Source organism: Motacilla alba, chromosome 3 (genome assembly GCF_015832195.1).
Source record: "Motacilla alba alba isolate MOTALB_02 chromosome 3, Motacilla_alba_V1.0_pri, whole genome shotgun sequence".
Taxonomy (NCBI): domain Eukaryota; kingdom Metazoa; phylum Chordata; class Aves; order Passeriformes; family Motacillidae; genus Motacilla; species Motacilla alba.
In genome coordinates this window covers 86,244,925-86,258,774 of record NC_052018.1, presented here as the reverse complement: position 1 = coordinate 86,258,774, position 13,850 = coordinate 86,244,925, and the positions used below count along the sequence as shown (strand labels likewise).

The 13,850-nt window shown below is 41.8% G+C and overlaps 1 long non-coding RNA gene across 1 annotated transcript; it reads left to right on the top strand.

The window, feature by feature from the left end:
- The first annotated feature begins 1,513 nt into the window (after positions 1-1,513).
- LOC119699285 lies at positions 1,514-4,339 on the top strand. Its single transcript, XR_005256383.1, has 2 exons — positions 1,514-1,609; positions 3,356-4,339. It is a non-coding gene; the product is annotated as an uncharacterized LOC119699285 (long non-coding RNA).
- The last annotated feature ends 9,511 nt before the right edge of the window (positions 4,340-13,850 follow it).

Genomic DNA, 13,850 nt, shown 5'->3' with positions numbered 1-13,850 from the left:
CACCAATGAAGGAGGAAGAAACGGGGAGTTATTTTTGGCCTTGCAGCAGACTCCAGCATCTAAATCAGTTAGGTCTGAAACCACTTGGGGTGGTGCCGGTTCTGTTTTAACGGCTTTAGAGGGAAGGAATTTGTGATGTCTGACTTAGTGAAAGGAAACAAAGCGGCTGTTGTGCGGTGGAAGGGCAAGGCAAGGTTAAGGCTCTGTGTAAGGAAGCCGGGTCCAGCCTTCAGCACTAGATGTGCAGCAAAGGGTGAGCTGTGGCTAGGGCAGCACAGAGGAGGCTATTACCGAGCCACACAGAGGCTACAGTTAGCAGGAGATCTCTATTAAAATGCAAAGAGAAAGCAAGCTTACAGCTACACTAACTGCTGACACCCTCATACACTCTTCCCACTTCCACCCTCCCCCCCCCCATTTATTTTATCCTTGCAAAGCTTATAGTGTATGAGCTGCAAAACACATAGACGAAGCTTTGCTTTTCTTCTTGTTCCATCTGCAATTGCAGCTCAGTTGACGTGATGCAACAACAAAATTTCTGATACAGTGCTTCACTGTGCTGCTAAATGATAGGAGCTTCAGAATCCACAGATGTTTATCTGAGACAAAAATTGAGGTTTGTAGATACTACTTAATGGTCATTTTAAGGCCCCAAGGCTTTCACTACTTTGCAGACAGTAGATTATATGTCTCGGCTAAATCCTACATAGAAAATGACTTTTGAGCTGTCAAAGTCTCTCTAGGAGACCAAGAAAATTGTTGTTGTTTTTTTTTTTTTTTTTCATTTAAAGAGACCATTAAGGAAATCTGTACCTAGTTTCATAACAGAAGATCCACAGGTGGGAGTCGTGAGATAGCTTCTTCAGCTAGAAAGGATCTGCCTGGCACAGAAACAGGACTTGATGCTGATTTCTAAATGTAGAATCTGATATCAGAAAAGAGATTTCCTTTTTTCTGTTAGATGCTGGGTCATGTGTAGCATACAGAAAAAGAGAGTGAGGACCAAAATCCTGGTGTCTGCATTCCTGATTGCATGCTGGCATCATTGAGAAAGAGAGGCATAGCTCCTTGCATTCTCCCTTCCTTCCTATGAATATTGTATTTCTCTTCGCTTAGTGGGGCGGCATTGATCGGAAGACAGAAGATATCACAGCCAGGAGAGCCCATCACTGGCTGCAGCATGGCACAGCAGAGCCAAGTGGGAGTGCTGCTGTTGGATCACACCCGGATGATCAGCAATGCTCGACAGAACGGCTGTTTGTCTGAAAGAATGGCAGACATCATCCAGCTACACTTTCAAAAGGAAGCAAATACAGCACTGTTTGAAAAATCTCAGAATTGCCATATGTTTGATTCCAGAGCTCCTAAGGTATCTATATATTTCCTTCCCCATGGAAATCTCTGTAAAATACATTTTGTAGATGAAGTTCTTTGTGTTCTCTGTGGCAGATTGTGCAGATATAGACTGATACACTGCACATCACCTCATTTCAGAGAAAGGGCAGCTATCCATGCCTTGCCTCCACTGCACAGCCTACTGGCACATGTTGGTGACCATATTTCATGTCACATTACACAAGGAGGATAATGTTTCCCATGAACAATTTAGGTAAGTAAATGTTCACACACACACACACACACACACACATATATATATATTACAGAGATAGTGAGCAGAATCTTTATACATTACTAAGGAAAGATTGATTTGGGGGATGTCTAGGCAGTTAGAAGGTTTCTGAAATCAAACATGAGGAAAAGAAAACTTTTGCATTTCTAAAATCATTCAATGTGATTTTTAAAGTTGCACATAGTGGAATTTTTTCTGGGAAACTTTATCAACACAATTACTGCTTTGCAACACAAGGACATACAGTATAGTTAGTCAAAATGGAACAATTACCTCCTATCATGCACATAAACAGGAAGTATAAATAAGCAGTACTTTAAAATTAATTTTCTGAGCAGAATTGGTCAGTGGCCAACTAAAAAGTCCTTCAGTCTGAAGTACCAGTATCAAATGAAAGAATGTTATGGCAGAGATTTTTTTAAGATGCAACATTTTATATTCTCATGGGAATTTGTAATTGTCCACTTGAAATGTGCTTGATAATTTAGAGCAATACATATTTAACACAATGCCTGCAGACAGTGAGCTGGATTTTCAGAACCACACTGTTGAGCAAACACAGTCACAAGGTTATATGTCTATGGCTTGTTTATGCATGAGAATTCCTTTGTAAGTCTGGTTCAGCATGTATGATACCGACAGGTGAAGACCAAACTCTTCTTTATATGTCTTGTCTAATCCAACTAGTGAGGTACGAGTATAAAATGAGTTCAAAAATTTACAGTTTTGGACCCTAAAATATTTACTACCTCCCAAAGGAAACATGTTAAGTAGAGTACTGTCAGCAGATGAGACATGGGGAAGAGGCAGGAATGAACAGGCAATGCAACTTCCTCAGGATCACATAACAGCTTTGTAGAGGAATTCACAGCAGAGCCCCTGACTTGTGTTCCACAGATTGCTAACCACTCTCAGGTCCAAACTGCTTGCAGTGTGCCTTTCCATAGAATATCACAACACTGCACTACCACAGAAGCAGCAGAGACCACGTTCATTGAACGTTTGTTAAACAGATCTGGTTTAAGGTTCTTAACAAAAAAGTTACTTGAAAGGGTATGCTCTATCCAAGTGCATTCAACAGAGCTTTATGGCTTAAAAGCTAAAAGCAAATTTGATTACAAAAACCACTTTCAAATGGGATGTGTTGTATATGATCACAGGGAACCTTTAAAACATAAAATTAAATAATTTATGTCAGTGCCTTCTGGGTGAAGCCTAGTTGTGAATTCAGAGGTAGAAATATGCAGGCAGAATGTTGTGTCCTAGAAAGAAGAACAAATGCTACTTCTACCTTTGTGAGAGAACAGAGAATCCCAACAGTGACGTGAGCACAGAAAAAAAATAGTTAAAAGCAGGGAGAATCCTTCAGACTACGTGTGCAGTAACTTCTGAATATCCATAAAGAAGTTAGTGCTAGCTATACTTATTAAGCTAGCAGAAGTACCTAGGTGTAACTAAAACTCTGATACCTTGAAGCCAGTCACTCATTCTGAAAATATGGTACATATGTGAAACTGTTACCTCTTCCAGAAGAGACAACTGCCTTGGCACAGCAGACTAAGAAACACTGCAGGGTAAATGGTGGGATTTGGTCACAGGTCTGAAGGAGTGTTGTAAGAAGAACCCATCAACCCCTTGCCCTTAAATTCCTTCAGTGCTCTTCCTTTAATCCCTCGTACTAATGTTATTTATGCAGTGTTTATTAGAAGAGGTTTCTAATTTCAGGTGCCTTGCTAAAACCACCCAGCTGCTAGAGGTTTGCACTCCTCCATCTCTGAGATAATGGAAGCAATGGGCAATACCTGGTCTCATCTCCTTCCCTATGACTGACTGCAGTAACACATTCCCACTTTTTCAAATACCACTACTCAGCACAAATGGCTACTCAAGCTGTATTTCCTTAAAAAGGTGGGAGTTGGGGAAGCATTGGCTATTTGGAGACTTGCAGGCAAAATATGTTTTTTTAAGAAAGAAGATACCAACAGATGGATTTCATGAAGGAAAAACACAGAGCAAAATGCCATAGCCAGTCCAAATGGTTACAGCGAAGAAGAAATGTGAAACTGAAACCCAACTTGTTAACTGTATCTTGGCAGTGTGCAGTTGCAGGTAATAGCTGTCTTTCCAGTCCAAATTCATGCACTTCCCAGCCCATGAAATGGAAAGTTGAGAACATAATCATCCTGGCTGGCAGGCAGAGCTGGTGGACGGCAGCTTTGAGCTACTTGGAAACTACAAAAGAGACTCAGTCTTTAGAACAAGAAGGTGCTGGTCAGCCTCTTCCTTGGTGACCCTCCAAAGCACCTCATAAATGAGGATGTTTCCTTTCACTCACTGTGCACAACAACAGAAGTGGTGGTATGGCCTCATCAACAACCAAGACAACAAAACATCTTTTAAGTTGTTACTGTTTTAAGGACAAGGAGAAGGTGATAACCCACATCTACCTGCAGCACCATGTAAGAGCACGGTGAGTGTTTCTTCCCCACTTGGAAAAAGTAGGTAGATGTGGAGAAAGGTTCACAGAAGTTCTTACCCTCCATTCTCCCCTGAATTTTCTAGAATTCATGGCCGCTGGCTGAAGACAGTTTTGAGTTTTCACTTACCTGGCACATGCAGGTGAGAAGTTGGTCTGCTATAAAGTGAGAGAGTTAAAGGCAAGAATGGACCACTATAACCACCTTTTCTAATCTGCAGTGCATTTTATTTCAATCCAGTAACTTCCATAAAGAACCACATAACCATCTATTGAAGTAAAAATCTGGCTAAAACAGGTTTCCTGAAAATATATTAATTCTTGTCTCAAGAAGAGTATATGAACAATCACTCCTTAGATGTTTTTTTTTTCCAGTAATAAAAATTATTTCAAAATTAAGCAAATTTCTAATTTGTGCTTATTTGCCCTCAGGTTCCAGATGTCTGAGACATACTTCACCAGTCTCCACACATTCTCTTGAACCATTTAATGATTTTTTGGTAGCACCATCTTTCTGTGAGGGTACTTTATACTGAGTAAGTCAGCTTTTAATTTTCTTCCTGATAAAGCTAATCCAGCTCTCCATTGAGGCTCTCCTACTAAAGATTCCAGGCCTCAAATCTGTTTGTGGCTTTCTGTGAAATCTTTAATCAATACCTAGGCACCTAAAATATCTGTCACAAAATAAAGGATATTGAGACAGAAAAGGGGCATACGAGGAGAAGGAGTGTGCTCTTCAAACAGCAAGTCTACAGCATTACAAAATACAATGTTCAGATCTAGAATTCATCTGTTTTACTGTTTTGTTAAGTTCCAACCTCACCTTTAAATCTCCTACATGTACAGGAACAATAAATTAGGGAAATCATTGCATTTTCATGTCTGAGGACAAATGTTAGACCCTCCCCTGCATTGCAAAGAGAGCTGCTTAGGCAGCGTGCAGGGCAGTGTTCAGCCAGAGGCTGGGATTAAGGAGGTGTGCAGAGTGTACCCAGGACAGCCGGCGCTGCCTGGAGCTGCCTGGAGGCTGCTCTGCCTCCCGCTGCCAAGGGCTGGCCGGGACTGCTTCCACCCTGCCCTGCTGCAGGTCACCTGCCTGCACCCAAACAGGGCACTGATATTTGGGCTGCAGGCCGTGGCTATTCAAGGACCCAGTTCATATTTGCTAAGCTGTTAATTACAGTGTAGGACTTAGTTTCTAATACCAGTGACACAGCAGGAAGCTCCCAAAGTCCCTGCTTCACCCTTCTCCACCAGTACCTTGGGGACTCCATACTACTATTACTTTCACATCATTATGCTTTTAAAAATGATCAGATCACGGTTTCAAGAAGAAGCCATCCTTGGAATGGCATATATTTAAAAGAAAGGCAATTTCCAATTACTAGAGTCTGTAAAAGCCAGAGATCAGATTCAATTACGCTGCACTTTGCAATTTACAATCTGTTGGTGTTCATTTCAGCAGAGGCTTGTTAAATGCTCTCTTGCTGCAGACCTTCAAAATGTTCTTGCCAACTGAAAGAGCAGTGGTTCTTAGTCCAGAGCCTTGCCATAGCTTAAGCCACAAAAATCCAGATCAGACTCCATCCTCTGCTCAGAAACCCCACTTAGGCAAGGATGGCACATGGCTGGGTTTCAGCCCAGTGAAGGAAGCTGGTGAGCTACTGAGCAAAGGTGCTGTGAACCCACATTTAAAATGTGAAGCCACCAGAATATACAAATATGGAATATGTCAGATTCTGACAGGCTCACTGACCTATTATGGTTCCAAGTCCAGAATCTGAATGTCCTTGGATTTGCCTTTTTTGAGAGTGAGGTTTTCTGGCTTCACAGTTTGGTTGATATTGCTGCGGCACATAAGTCCTCAGAGATAAGAGGCACGCAGTGGAGGTGCTTGTCCTGATGTTTCCTGATGCACATTCAGCAGATCCAGAACCCAAGGCAGGTGGCAAAATCCAAAGGAAGGGCCACAAAGGCAGTAGATTCCCAGGCAGGTGATCTTTGCAGGCCTCTTCTTGTAAGTACAATGCCAAATATCCCTTTGATGTGCTACTATAAAAATTGAGCAGCAGTTCTAAAGTCAATAGAATTGTATCAGTTCATACCAGATCAAAATGTGGTGCTCTCTAGGAAACTGTGTATTAGTGGTATATAATTGATTAATTGAAGACACAGGTTTCCAAAGAATCCCTGGCTCAGGAAAAATGCAGTGTCTTTTGATGTGTTACAACAAAGCAGATTCAATATATATCATTAGAGTTCATAGCAAAAATATTTGAAAAATTGGAAATTATTACATTTCTAAACTCATCCCAGGGCTAACTCAGTCGTTCCTTCCCCCATTTCTGTACATCTGCCGTATGGACCTTGTCCAATACCTGAAAACATTAAACTAAAGCAGGGGAGGAGAGCAACAACAGAAACAACAGCAAGCATCGCTCTAAGTAGTTAAATATAAAAGGTATTTTCCAACAAGAAATGTGCTAGAAACACTAAACTGATCCACTAACAAGGCAAATCAAAATACTTTAAGATTTGTTTAGGAGACTAGATACCAACAAAAGTCACTGCCATTAAATCTTGCCTACTAACAACAGCTAAGTGCAAAATTAGAATTGCTCCTGAATGGGCCATTGCCCTGAGGTTGTGGTTATTTACCTGCAGTGCAGTAGTGCAGTGCACCATGAAAGTTCAAAGTGGGCAGCTGCCTTTGTGGATCATGGGATATATTAATTTTGTGTATTCCATTTGCATTTATTTTAAATATTGTGACCTCTCTGCTCCCCTTTCTGCATTTCATTGTTTTAAGTTTGCCTTAGTAATTGCTAGTAATTTTTCATTTTTGTATTGGTTTTGGGTGTGGTGGAGGCCAAACATACTTATCTGCTATTGTTCCACTAGTTCTGAGCTACATTACCCATGCCACGGGCTACAGGGGTTTTGTGTAATCAGGGTAAATCAGAGTGATTTCAGAGAAATGCATGGAGTCAAGCTCAGATTGCACAAATTGCTCCAAAGTCAGAGGAGGAACGAGGTCATATAGCAGACAGCAATCTAAAACCTAGATTTGAACAGGTGTCAGTTGACCCTCCTGCCATGAAGAACGATCAGAAAAAGCACCGGGGGAGGATAAACGGGAACAAATCCTGAAGGAGCTGCAGGCATGAGAGCCCTGGTTCTCTCAGAAGTCCAAGGACTGCAGAAGCATGCAGCAGCCTGCAGGATTGCTGGCTCTTACCATGCCAGTCCTTGGGGAAGCACAGCCGGGGTTGCCCTTGGGCAGCATCCAACTAGAGGTTTTGTCCTAAACAGTGGGGCTAAGGGCATTCCAAGGAGGAGGTAAAGTTGACTTTGGCAGCCTTGAGGAAAATCTCAAGGCAGTTTTTGAGGTGAAATGAGGGGAAAGCTAGAAGACAGGCAAACTTGGAAATGCAGCAGCTGCAATATTCATCAAAATTTAAGTCACATATGGATTAAAAATGAAGACATAACTTCTGAGCTATGAGTATCACTAGGAAAAGGAGACAGGCAATCCAGTACCACGGGAGTTTCAAAGCCCTGTGTTTTTAGCTGAAGAAACTAAATGTTAACAGGAGACACTGACATGAAGTTGGCTTTTATAAGGAAGAACTTTCCCTTCCTCCTCCCAGCATGGCAGCAGGCCAAGCTGAAAGCCGATGATCAAAGGTCAGTCAGCGCTCCTGAATCTCACTAGTTATCAGGATCTCCGCTGGAAACAAATGCTTTCACACTGCAGTTGAGCACGTTTATAAGGGCTGCTGAAAGCTACATTTCAATTAATGCAGAGGTAATACACTTCGGGTTCTGGGCAACATCAGCATGCAGATATTTCGAGTGGCAGTGAGTCAATACTCTATTACTAGCAGCTCTGCAGGCAAAGTGCCCGCTGGGAATAGGGAGGCAGCTATAGTCTCCTCTACCAGGAGGGGTCCAGGGTGGGGAAGCATCCACTTTTGCTGTTTGCCCTGTGCTAGGTTTTTTGGATTAGCCGAATTCTTTGGTTTCTGTGGTAATCAGCTCAGCACCACTGTTAGAAGCCTACATTTAATGTACCAACTTTTCAAAACCTACCTCAGAACAAGACCAAGCTTCTGCAGATGGGAAAGCTGGTAACAAGAATTTTGAGAGCCAGCTTTTGTCTGCACTACTCAAGTAGGTCTTAGAGGACTGCCCGCCTACATTCCCCCAAAGGTTCACATCTCATCACTTCTGTTGGAAAGTAATACATGTGTGTATGTGTGTGTATACATACACAACTTGCAAGGGATCACACAACTGGGGTCACAGAGATAATTAGTTAGGGAAGGAACCACACAGCATTTCACATTTCCTGCACAAAAGACCCATAGGTTTCTCTCAGTTTGGGTCTTGGCTATCAACTGCATTCCACTTTGTGACCTTCAGCTGTTGGGAAGTATCTTCTGGACTAGACAATGAGGAAGAAAGTGGAACAGTATGTGAAGATTGGTGTGGGTTTGTGTACTTTTAAGCAGGGTGGCTCATTGATGGCACATGGGCCACACCTACCTGGAATTTTCTGTCCCTCAGAATGAATCCGGGTAAGAACAAGTTACTGAAGGAGAAATTTAGAAAAACTACTTAGGGATCTGTCTGAAAAACATCATCCTGGTAAACAAAAAGGCAAGGAATTGGATTTTTTCCCCATGAGACTGTGCCTGGCAACTCCATCCTGCTCTGTCACACTCATACACCACAGTGCCTGGTGGAAAACTAAGAACTTAAGAAGGAAAATGGCAAAATCATCCATATAATATGGGTGGGCTAAAATAGAGCTGAAGAGGAAATAAAAGATATTATATCCACAAACACTGATTAAGTTGTAGGCGTTAATGAAGAACAAAACTTTCCTTTCATTGAGCTAAAACAGTAGTTGGGACTGAACATTACCCAATATGCATAAAACAGAGAAATAAAGCTGTATTTTTTTTTTAATGAATGAAATTATCTTGGGAGATGGGTGGCACAAAGTCTAAGCACAAATGAAGATCCACTTCAATCTATAGAATAGGATTTAAAGCCATAGATTTTTTCACCAGGGCTCATTTCATCCTCCAGCAGGCAGAGAAAGGAACGACAGAGGAAACTAATCCAGCCGCTTCAGAAAATAAAAAATCCCAACAACTAACCGATAAGCTGGAAAATAGCAGCTCAGCATGCCTTGTGGGTTTTTCTCCCCCTTTTAAATTATTGCAGCATTTTTTCCTCCGCACTCTATTCAAGTTCCTTGTATATTCATCACTTCAGAAAGGAGTTTGGGTGGAGTGGTAATGCATAGCCAAGTAAATGATTTGGATTTACTTATGGCTTTCTCAAAAAAATGCAGATTTATCTTTGTATCTGCAGATTTTGGAGATGTGCCAACTAAGAAGGTAAAACACAAAGAAAGCAGTAATTCCATTTTTTTCTGCTTAGGAATTAGCTCTTCAATTACAGTTGGGAGAAATTTTTTTCAAGTCTTTGTCTTGTTGTTGAAACACAAAACTGCTTGTTGTTTAGCAAATAATCTTTATGTCATGCAGTGTTTAAAACCCTGTAGTGACAGATCTCTGCATAGGATACCTCCACATTAGTGTAGAACTTCCTGACTTCACTGTGGCTTAGCAAAGATGTGGAGCTCACTGCACATGGAACCCACATCAGCAAAACCCATCAATAAAATTTTACATGTTTCAAAAAAACCCACACCACCAAATTTCGATATACCTGTGTCTTCCTTGCCAAAGCAGTGCAACTGTGGAAAAACTGAAAGGAAGAAGGCAAAACTTCCTTTCTTACTCTATATCAGGGCAAAGAGAAACTAGCTTTCACTTGCTGCTTTTCTCCTAGGTCTGCTGTTCCAGCTGACCTTTGAGCAGGGCACAGACCATAGTGCAGCAAGCAGCATTGTAGTGCAGCTCCCGTGAATCACCCATTTTCCATGTGGAGTTTAACCTCATTATCACCTCTGTCACACTCAAAAATGGACCCTTGACATCCACAGACTATGATTTAATCTGCGCTCTGCCTCCCACAGAGCACTTAGTACTGAAACAAGAATGACTGCATTTCTTTAAAAGTTTGTCACATTTCATTTTGCAGATCAAAAAATTAAGACATCATGTGTATCAAATTCACCCACTTCAGTTACTTTGCATGTAAGCTTGATTTCATTAATTGTTCTGTACGGTGTATTCATTTTGAACACAAAGATGAAAACCCCAGCCAGAGTCAGGGCCTGCTGAAAGCTCTGACTCATTCTCATATTTCTCTTTGCTCCAGGGCCTCTTTCTTCCTAACCTTTATATTCTCTCACTGTAAAAAAGACTCCAAAAAACCCCCAAAAAACTTCTTCCCCCATTTACTGATGCTAGCAAGAGTAAATGGTTTTTGTTCACAGCCTTAATATAGCATCATCACCATTCTCCTCCAGGTTTTCAATGAAGCTGCCTACTTCCTCTCATCAGTAGTCACCAAAATCAGTTGAAACATTTCTATGTATTCCGGTGGGCACTGAAATAGGCCATTATAAAACCTAACTTGTGCAGTTTTACTAAAATCTACTTAGTTCTAGGTGATTTTTTTTCAGAAAGGATTTTAATACTTGAGTCCGTTACATCAGTTACAGAACAACCCATAAGCCTTTGGCTGCCAAAGTGAAAATAAAAGGAAACACTCATTGAAATCATCCTTGCAACACACACAAGAGCTCTGCTTCTTCCAGTCTTCTACAACTAGGATGGGGAAGGACTTCATGGGTTCAACAAGTTAGTGAACATCACCAAAAACCTCCAAGCATTTCAGTTAACGTGGTGGGCAATCAAAAGGCAAAGGAGAAGACAGCCCTCCTACCAGTCTTCTCTCTGTGGCATCTGCTGTCAGAATTTAATCTTTGCTAACCTCTGACAGATGCACAAACACTCTTCCCCCAAGGTCTGAGGTGGCTCCCCTTTGTTCTTCACACATTAATCTGTGCTAAGGACAACTGCAGCACTTCAGCTACAACAGGTGAGAACTACTAGGCTCACATGATGAACTTCGTGGCAGGCAAAGGTTCATCAAAAAGGGGGCTTAATTATCTCTTTTTCCTTTATTAACACCTATTGAATCTCATCCTGTAATCTCAGGCAACACTTCTCACTCATGGTGAGCCCGTGAATGAGAGCACATTCAGTGTCTGGCACAAGCCCTTCTTGCAAGTGTTCTGCTGGTGCTGCTCTTTCTTCTCCCGGTTTTGAAAATCTAATTGTGATTTGCAACATGCAAAGCGCCTCAGCAGAGGATCAGCATTTCAAGGTGGCTCGCATTTTTTGATGCTGTTTCCTCACCACATCATACATACATACTTTTGTTCCCACTTACCCTATCGTAACTTTGGATACGTGAGGTGGTGGGATTGCTTCACACAGCAGGGAGTGCAGAGCAGGATGACTACATCTACTATAACTGCACTGAACAGAGAGAAGTTGAGAAGTTTTCCTCTAGGAAGGGATTATTCAGCTTAGTCATAGGCTCGTTTATATCAGATTCTCTCATCACAGGGTCATGACCCAGCTGAGATGACTTAATGTTCTATAGATTTCAGAACCAAAGTCCTAGAAAAAGAAAAAAATACCCCATCAGTCTTCAGCCAGGTTGAAGACTTTTCCTCCTCCTTCCTGGCAAGAAAGCCAGCAGCAGCAGCAGCATTATGTAACTCCCACACAATGTGGGCCCCAGGAGCTGCTGTTTCTAAAGCATCATGCTCTGCACCTTGCACTTTCACACTACTCCCTAATGTCTCTTCCCAAAACTGGGACCTACAAGCCCAGCCCGAGGCTTTCAGGCCCTTTTACAAGGGTCTTGCTTCCTTAAAGGCTTCACTGTCAGATCCTCAGTCTTAATTCCTGCAGATGTCCTGTATCTCCTGCATTTCCCTTCTCATGAGAGTTTATGTCTGCCCCCTTCACCTGTGGTGAATAAAGCAGAATTAAGGTTGAACTCCTCCTCCTCCGAGGGGTCCAGCTCACCATATGACAGGATGATCTCCACAAGGGGTAGCTTGGCCCATTGGCATCCAAGTGCTCATTCCACCCGAGCTTCTGGGACACTGGCTGCAGCTCAGCAGGACAGATAGACATGTCTAACTTTAAACATGAGAGCAGCCCCCAGGAATCAGAGTAGTGGCACTGCCTACTCACCTACCTAAGTGCTTAACTGCACCAGAGCTGATGTGACCTAGCTTTGGCTCTGGATTTAAATGCTGGAAGCTGAGTTTTTGCTTGCTGCTTTAAAGAAACAGAGCAAGCCTCCTTTTTCAGATACTGAACTCCAGCTGGTTTAGCTAATGTCAGGGGAAATCATGAGTCCTTTGGAAATCTCTGAAATTTAGGCACATAATGTGTAAAGGAAGATTGTACAAACAATGCAGCCAAATAAGTACATCTTGGCGATAGAACAGCCATTTACTGAGGAAACAGCATACAGAGAAGAGGAATTAGCTGGGAAATATTGTTTTGTAAAATTATTTGTACAATTTCCATGTAAGCTATCAGCAAATCTCGGAAATTACCTTGGAGATTTCCAGCCACTGGCATGCTGCTGCCAGCTCTCTATTTCTATGCCACAGAGATAAAAAAGATCTACTGAACAGTCCTCCCTTGCTTCCATACTGCTCTTACACAATTTTCCCACTATTTTCTACACGGTGACGTTTTTAAACAATAAAAACTTCCACCTGGCATAGGACACTCCTGCTCTCCCTCCATTTCTGAAGCACAGTATGATCAGTGATTCACCATGGATAACAAAGAATGAAGGGGCTGCAGAATGGCTCTAGAAAAAAAAAAAACAAAAACAAAAAAACAGACCTACAAGTCCCCAGTTGTGAGAAATGAAGCCAACTTTGTCAGCCCTGCACTGCCACTGCAGCACAAAGTTCTTGGTGCAGACAGTCATGAAGGCCTGGAAAGAGACCCTAGGAAGCTGCACTTCTACCAGTCCTCCTGAGATTTACTGGAGCAGGATCATAAAGTTGGGTTGCTATTTATTTCCACATTAACTCCACTGAATAAGAGTGAGTCAGGTACAAACACTAAAACAAGAACAAACCTGGCATTTAATCCAAACCCTGAGACTTGACACAAGCATAAAAATGTAATATATTTTCTAAAAGGTTCAATTTCCTTCAAATGCACTTATCTCTAGGGTTGCAGCTGCCAGCCAAAATCTCTCTATCTCCAGAGATAAATAGTGAGATTATGAGATCATATCCTCTGAAATTAATTCCCTGGTATTCAGTTTCTCCAGCTTCGATCCATGAATTCTGCACAAATTGTTTCAGGGAACACAGTGCATCTCAGCTAAAGATTACTTGTTAATAAACAAGATTATTTTATGAACACAGAAATTAGAGAAGGTCAATAAACAAAAACTATTTTAATAACATCTTCTGCATTGTTTCCCCAAGAGAACCAGAGCAGAAAGTGAATTGATGTTTCTATGAAAACTCCAGCTCCACATACTCTGCTGCTGTTAATCAGACTTCTTAATTGCTCTGGAGCAAGACTGTGCATGAGCTGAGGGTGAGGATGCTTCTTGACTGGGGGTCAAAGACAACTCTGCTAAAATGAGCAATAGTGTGATAAAATAGCAGTAATGTGATAAAAACCAGAAATAATGTGCAGAACATGGGCCTCTCCAAGAAGTGCAGAATGCATCTTAGGCAGACGGGTTATGTGCTTTTAG